An 8,172-nucleotide genomic window follows, 5' to 3' on the forward strand; every position below is an offset into this window, starting at 1 on the left:
AAGAAAGAAAGAAAGAAAGAAAGAAAGAAAGAAAGAAAGAAAGAAAGAAAGAAAGAAAGAAAGAAAGAAAGAAAGAAAGAAAGAGAAAGAACGAACATGGGGACATAACAGACTTGCCCCCTTGTCCCAAGTCATGTAAATGCTGAAGAGCCGTTCAACTTCCCAACTCAACTTCTTTCTCAACTCTCCCTTACGCAGCTGTTGATCCCAAGAGTACTCACTAATATATTTTTGCAAGGTAGCTAATCACTTTTCCAGTATCTGCTTCCTGGAGAATGCAATATGCAATATTATAGCACATTTGACTCATGAAAAATGAGTGTAAGTTCTTTGCAGAAAAATTTTTTCACTCTGTTGACACTAGTCCTTTTATCTTTGTTGGTCCTGACTTAAGCACCAGCCTGCTAAGCCTCTCAATTACGAAGGACACACATTCAAGCTCTCAAAGTAATCTCATTGAAATCCTTCTTATTAGGCTTGAGGTTAGGCAGACATTGTTCTCTTTGTAACTCAATGAGAAGATGGAATTCATAGTATAGCTCTCTCAAAAATAATCCTTTAAAAATGTTTTCTCTTTATATTACTGTACTGTCTCTTCTTTATTTTCTTTGTGAGTCAGTCACAAGTTTTTGGTCATAATATTCTCACAATTCATTTTGCAATGTAGCATTTCTCTCTTTCCTGGTGAGTTTTTTTTTTTTTTCTTTGTGCCTCAAGATAAAGTGAAACAAGAATGGAAGAGGAAAGAGTTCAATCAAATATTTAGTTACTGGTAAAAGCTCTGAGATTTCCATATGTCCTGGTCTTACAGCATAAGAATAATACAAGCTCAATAAAAAGGAGACAAGAATGTAGTAGTTAATAAAAGTTTTAAAAATCTGCACCAATTCAAATTATTGTTTTAAACTAGCTTTTAACATGATTGATATGATCAAATCTGTTTTTCCTGTTGAGCATTATCTTTCCCTCTCTGGATTTTGGCTACATATAATTTTTTTCATACCATTTAGTGTTTGATTTTATTATACTAACAGCAATTCCAAATCACTCAGTATTGTTTATACATTTTTGCAAACAGTTTTGCTGTCTTCCTAACCTTTTTATTGTCAGAGAGCTAAAGTAAATTTATTAAAATCTTTGAAATATTTTGTATGCATGCTACTTCTATACAATTATATATCTGCAATAATAGGTTTTAAAAAGCTAATGGACTTTGTGAAATATCTACTTTGTAAAATGAGCATTATAAATCATTATGAGGAGTAAAATGTACTTATTAAAATATTATTTCATAGATATATTACAGTGAAAAATATTTTAAAAGATTGAATTTTACACTCAGCAACTTTTTGAAAATTAATATGACTCTCTACTCTTCAATTTTAATGTTATTACAAAGCTTTTGTGACATATCAGTGTTTATCTATAATCTTTCCTTGATATGTGAGACATTAGATTAGTATTTTGGTTTGAGTTTTTTATTTTGCTTTCTAAACAACTGAGAGATCACATTGATTTAAAGTTTCTCATATTCTATTTAAATAACTGTATAAATAATGGGTCCCTGAATTAGTCCTAGTGTTCTGAAGTGAGAAGTAGAAGACCAGCCCTATTTCTAGCAGAAAGATGATTTAAAATAAAGCTCCTTAAGGATATGCTCTGGTATTTATTTTTGAAGTTAAACTTTTTATAAGGTATGCTGAGAAAAATATGATAAATTTGCAACACAATTTGGATTTATATGTAACATGATTAGTGAGGTCAACTATAAAAATTTTGCTGATTTTCTAATGCAAAATTGACATTTTCTGTCTCACTGCCAGGAGAGCATGCACTTTAAGTTTTTTTTAAGACTGGCAATGATGAATTTGCAGCATCTGATCCATATACTCTCACAGGGTCCTTCTCAAAAGCACAGAAAGTGTCTAGGCCAATGTCTCTTTCTATGAAAGGAAGAGAAAGTTGACATGATCAAATCTCCACTACTGGCCTCCCTAGCGTGTTTCAAAGAAGTGAATCATCAGTTTCAGAAGTCATACTAGCATTTTAAACTTATGATTAGTAGTAATATTATTTTGTTATTCAGTGTACAGATAGATCAAACAACTTCCCAGTTCCCTTGTCCAGCTTATTCATTTATTTAAGAAGTCCTTACTGTGTGATATTAAACGTTATGAAACAAATAAAAGGTATAGACCCTGTTCTCCAGAAACCTATAGTTCCAGCATAAAGCAATATATGCACAGGAATGATTTCAAATTATGTGAAGAATAGCTCCTTTTTGAACTTATGTTTGTGAACTCCAAGTGCATTGTTCTATTTCCATTGACTACAGCAGAGTAGGGCCCAAAATCTTTAGGTGGCACAGACTACACAACATGTATATATAGTTACTCAACAATGAACTGTCACACCATGCTATTTCATAGCTTTATATTTGTCTTGGGTTGAAATACATGGCCTTACTTTCAGACCTTGTTTATATACGACCTCCACCATGAAATCATCTTCAAATCCTCTGAAAAGAACTGATTGATATCTGAGCTTTGGCTCAGTAATACCAGAGAAGGATCATAATGAAACAGAATATGTATGGGTTTTAGTACTGGATTGCTGTTGTTGATTCTATCTCTAAAACTTACCTGCTAGGCAGCCCTTAGACAAATTGTTTACCTGCATGAGCCTCAGCTTTCTCTTAAAATGGAACTAGTAACACCCATCTCACAGGACTTGGTGAACTAATATAGGAAAAACAGTGCTTGGTACATAACAAAACACAGAATAACATAAAATACTATTATACAATTACAAAATACATGCCTAAAGTATAATCAGGTGGTCAGTAATACTATTTAATAAAACCAATGATAAGAATAATAAATACTCATGTCTAGGTTTCTATCTCTTTTTTTTTTAAGCCTGTGATAAAACTAAAGACAACTGTCTTCTTCAGTTTATTTCCTTAGTTCAGCTAAGCCTCTCATCTGTAGTAGACGTTCAATGGCTGTAAAATCAATGACTCAATAAATTAATTAAACAAAAGTTGAAATGATTATGTTTTGCTATACTGGGATGACTTTCCAAAATGTAATATAAAAAGATTATGCTGAAAAGTAATGGGTGGGGAATATGAGGATATAAATTGAAGTAGTGGCACTAGATTATGAGGAATGTAAAAATCTAATGGCATGGGGGAGATAATACAGGTTTCTTTGAAGAACAATAGGGGTTAGATTATTACCCTTGTTCTTAGTGTTATGGTGACTCTCTGTTTTGTTACCCATTGTATAATAGATTCTTATGTACAGTAATACTCAATATTATTTTAAATAGAAAAATGACACACACTGTAAAAGTGATATGAATTATGCATTCTTAACATAATAAGTCAGTGCATAGTCTTGGCACATTTGTCAAAAATCAATTGGCCATACATGCACAGGTTCATTTCTAGGCTCTCTATTCTGTCCCATTGGCCCATGTACATGATATTTTAATTATTGTGGTTTTACATTCTATGCTATAGCTGTGTATAGTTTGAAATTGGGTAGTGTGATACCTTCAAATTTGTTCTTTGCTCTCATGATTGACTTGGTTAGTCTGCGTTCCAATTTTTGAAATCAGGAACTGTGATGCCTTCACCTTTGTTCTTTTTGCTCATGATTGACTTGGCTATTCTGAGTTCCAATGTACAATTCTGTGAAAATTGTCACTGGAATTTTGATAGAGATAGCATTGAATCTGTAGAGCACTTTGGGTAGTATATATATTTTAACAATATTAATTTTTCTAATCCATGAACATAGAATATCTTTCCATTTATTTGTGCCCACTTCAACTTTGTAAAAATATTTCATAGTTTCCAGTTTTCAGATATTTCACTTTCTTGCTTAAAGTTATTCCTAAGTATTTTGGTTGCTATTACAAATGGATTGTTTTCTTAATATTTCTTTCAGATAGTTTGTTGTTAGTGTACAGAAATGCTACTATTTTTTGTTTGTTGATTTCGTATCATGCAGTTTTACTGTATTTGTTTATAGAAAATAGATAGTCTCTTACATAAATAATGTTGGGAAAATTAGTATCCACACACAGAACAATAAAATTAGACCTTTATCTTACACCACATTAAAACAAAATCAACTCATAATGGATTAAAGAATTAAATCTCTGATTTTAAGGACAGACATTGTAACAGTAATAGAAGAAAGCATGGAATAAAAAGCTCCATAACTTTGGTCTACACAATAATTCTTTGTATTTGGCCCCAAAATCACAGGCAAGAAAGCAAAAATGGACAAATGGAATCACTTCAAAACAAGAAGCTACACAGCAAAGGAAGCAATTAACTGTGTACACAGACAAACATACATATTGGGAGAAAATAGTTGTGATCCATTGAATAAGAAGTTAATATCCAAAATATGTAAGAAGTTCAAACAACTCAATAGCAAGAAAACAAAACAAAGAAAAATACCAAAAATGGACAAAGAATCTCAATAGACATTTCTCAAAAGAAGAGATAAAAATGGACAATAGATGTACTTAAAAATGCTCAACATTGATGATCATTAGGCAAATGCAAACTAAAACTAAAATAAGATACCATCTCACACCTGTCAGAACAGCTATTATCAAAAAAAGACAGAAGATAGCAAGTGTTGACAAGGATGTTGAAAAAAGAGAACTGTTACAGATTTTTGGTGGGAATGCAAATTTGTATAGCCATTATAGAAAACTGGATGGGGATTCATCAAAAATTAAAACCAGAATCACCATATCATCCAGCAATCCCATTTCTTGATATTGAATCAAAAGATTTAAAATTATTTTGTGAAAGAGGTGTTTGCATTCCCAGTTTATTGCAAAACTATTCTTAAGAGTCAACTTATGGAATCAGCCTAAGTCCATCAACAGATGGATAAAGAAAATATGATATTTATTCACAGTGTAATACCATTCAGCCTTTAAAAAGAAAGAAATTCTATCAACAAAAGAAGGAAATTCTTGCAACAACTTGATGGAATTGGAGAACATTATGCTAAGTAAAATAAGCCAGGACAGAAAGACAAATACTGAAAGTTCTCATTTATATGTAGAATCAAAAACAAACTCATAAAACCTGAGAGTAGAATGGTGTTACAGTGGCTGGGGCAGGCAGTAATAGGGAGATGATGGTCAAAGTGTACAAAATCTCAGGCGGAAGGAATATGCTTCTATTTAGATCTATTGCACAGCATGAGGAAATAGTTAATAACAAAGTATTCCACTTTTCAAAAAATGTTGACAGTATGAATTTTAAATGTTATAACAAAAATACTAAATATTTGAGATTATGGATATGTGAACTAGCTTGGTTAAATTATTGTGCTTTGCATTCATAAATTATAATATCACTTTATACCCCTTAAATATATACCATTATAAATTGACAATATACCATAAAAAATAAAAATAAACATTTTGTCTTACCAGTAGACTTTTTCTAGAAACTTGAAAGCCTTGCTGGCCAAGAAGAATCAATAGATCATGTTGGGAGGCCCATATGCCTAGGAGGTGACAGTAGCCTTAAGCTGATATCCAGCAAGAAGTTGAAGGACCTCATACCTACTGTGGCAAGAAAATAAATTCCTCTAACAGAATTACTTGTTGGAGGAGGATTTGTTGTCAGTTGTGCCTCCAGATGAGAATGCAGCCCAGCTGACATCTTTTGACTGAAGCCTTGAGAGATCCTGAGCAGAGAACCCAATTAAGTCACAACTGAACCCCTAACCCAAGAAACTGTCAGATAATAAATAGCCAACTTCTGGTTGATATAAGCCAAAAAAAAATTAAAATTAAGATAATAAGGCTATATGGGAGAGTAGAAACATCCATGAGGACACAAGAGATACAACTTATCCTTGCCTAGACTGATATACTTGAAGAGATTTAATCAGGATGATGCTGTTTTCTTGACTCCAATTACTTGCCATCCCCAACCAGATAAACAAGGACTCAATGTCCTGTCAACCCAAGGCAATCTTTAATAGGATACTGAATGGTTTGCATCTTTTTGTTTTTTCTGTGGTCTCTGTGAGTCTATGACTCTGTGTGATATTAGGCAAGTTATTTATTATCTACTTCAATTTCCCCAAATGTAAAATGGAAATATATAGGAGATAATAACATCTCTGACCTCACAGAATTTCTGTAATAGTTACATGAGGTTATCCATGCAAGACGCTTAGCATTCAGTAAGCACATGGCACACAATACGTATGCAACTGTTACTTTTTACTGTAATTAGTGAAACCCCATTCATATGTAGAGAAGATACCCTGCTTTAGCTCTACCTTTAGAAGTACAAAGTTATAACTTAATCATATGACTTCACTGAATTAGAAACCAGGGCACAGGAGTTCTGACTTTATCTCTACCACTTATTAAGTGGCCTTGATTAGGTCGCATACCTTCTATGGGCTTGGGGTTCCTCACTTGTAAAATAAAGCCTTCAACTAAATGGTCTCTATAGTCCCTTATTGCACTAACAGTTTATGATCCAATGCACCATTAAGGGTAAGTGATATATGAAGAAAGTCAGTCTTGCCTATTCAGGGTGCTGCCCTCTCAGGAGAGCAGAGGTCAGTAAAGAAAAGGGATAGAAATGATAATTTATGAAATAAAACAAAGGATAAAAGGAAGAAAACAACAATTCATCTGAACATAAAGCAATGGGATAGAAAGACTTAATAGAATGGAATAGAAAGCCACGTTAAAAACTTACAAAGCAGAGGACGCATATCTATGTTTAAAGACAGAAGGAAGATATTGGTAAAGAAAAAGAGATAAAAATATATATCCTTCATATATGTTAATTTTCTAAATTAGAATTATTATTTGTTTTTCCACCATTTTCATCAGCTAAGGATTATGTTTTGTCAGTAGTAGTCTTTTGAGAATTTATCCCACTTGTTTTATCATTTCAGAAAGTCTCTCAACAAGATGTTAATTCTGTTGCCAATCTAGGAAAGTTAACTTAAAACTATAGGTGAAATTTAATGCTGTCTACAGTGCAATTTCTTTTGTTCCATAGAACCATAGTACAACCAGAAAAGTTTTAAAGTTAAGACAACTTATTATCTTCTAGTTCTCTGTACTGTTCTGAATTTTAAACATCAATGATGTACTTGCCCACTTTAGCTGAACTAAAGGTGCTGTAATTACTGAGGCATAATAGAAAAAACTAGAGAATGAGTCAAAGGAAGGAAAATGGAGGCAACAGGTCAAAAATGAGGATACATGAAAACACTATACTATAGTTAAGAGACCAAGATTTCTTAAGAGAAGAAACTAAGAAAGAATTGGTAACATGGAATCCAACGATTTGTCATTATAGGTAGATGCAAAATCCTGAACAAAGTAAACATTTGATATTTAATAATACCTTTAAAACAACACAAAACCATTAGAAAATAAACATAAAAGAATATGTTTCAATTATATTAAAATATGTTGTCCCTAGATGTTATTGTTATAGATATTGTTTTATGACAATAACATTGATAATTACTACTAATATTTTTATCTGACATTAACAGACTGAAATTACTTTCATATATTACCACATGTCAAGAAAGGCAGATCATCGGCAGACAAATAGAATAACACAGGCATTACTATGTGTTAGGCACTTCATTGAATACTTTACATAAGCTATATTACTTAGTTCTCATAACAGATTTACAAAATAATATTGTTCCCATTTTACAGATAGTAAGACTCAGAAAGATCAAGCCCCTTCACAAGTCACATAATTAGTGGCATCACAGAGATTCAAACCCAAATTTATCACTTTGGAAAACAATGTAAGTTCAGGAAGAGAACAAACGAAAACCCAGGAGAAAGGATTCATCGTTAAAATTTCTAACTCAGGATACTATTAGTAACGTGAGAAACAAAAGGAAACTATGGACAGAGAGAAAATTGACTAAAACAAATTAAAATAACAGAAATTTAGAAGAAAAAATTATGTCATTTTTAATCAAAGCCCTCTTTATATAACTTCATATTAATTTACATCCATTCCCTGTGTCTAATGCAATAAACTAGTCATTCTATTTGAGCTGCATCAGATTCACCAAGAGGGCTTATTAAAGAAGATTGCTGGACTTCTCCCCCAAGGAGTTCAGA

The sequence above is a fragment of the Colobus angolensis genome, unplaced genomic scaffold (assembly GCF_000951035.1).
Source record: "Colobus angolensis palliatus isolate OR3802 unplaced genomic scaffold, Cang.pa_1.0 Scaffold234, whole genome shotgun sequence".
NCBI lineage: Eukaryota > Metazoa > Chordata > Mammalia > Primates > Cercopithecidae > Colobus > Colobus angolensis.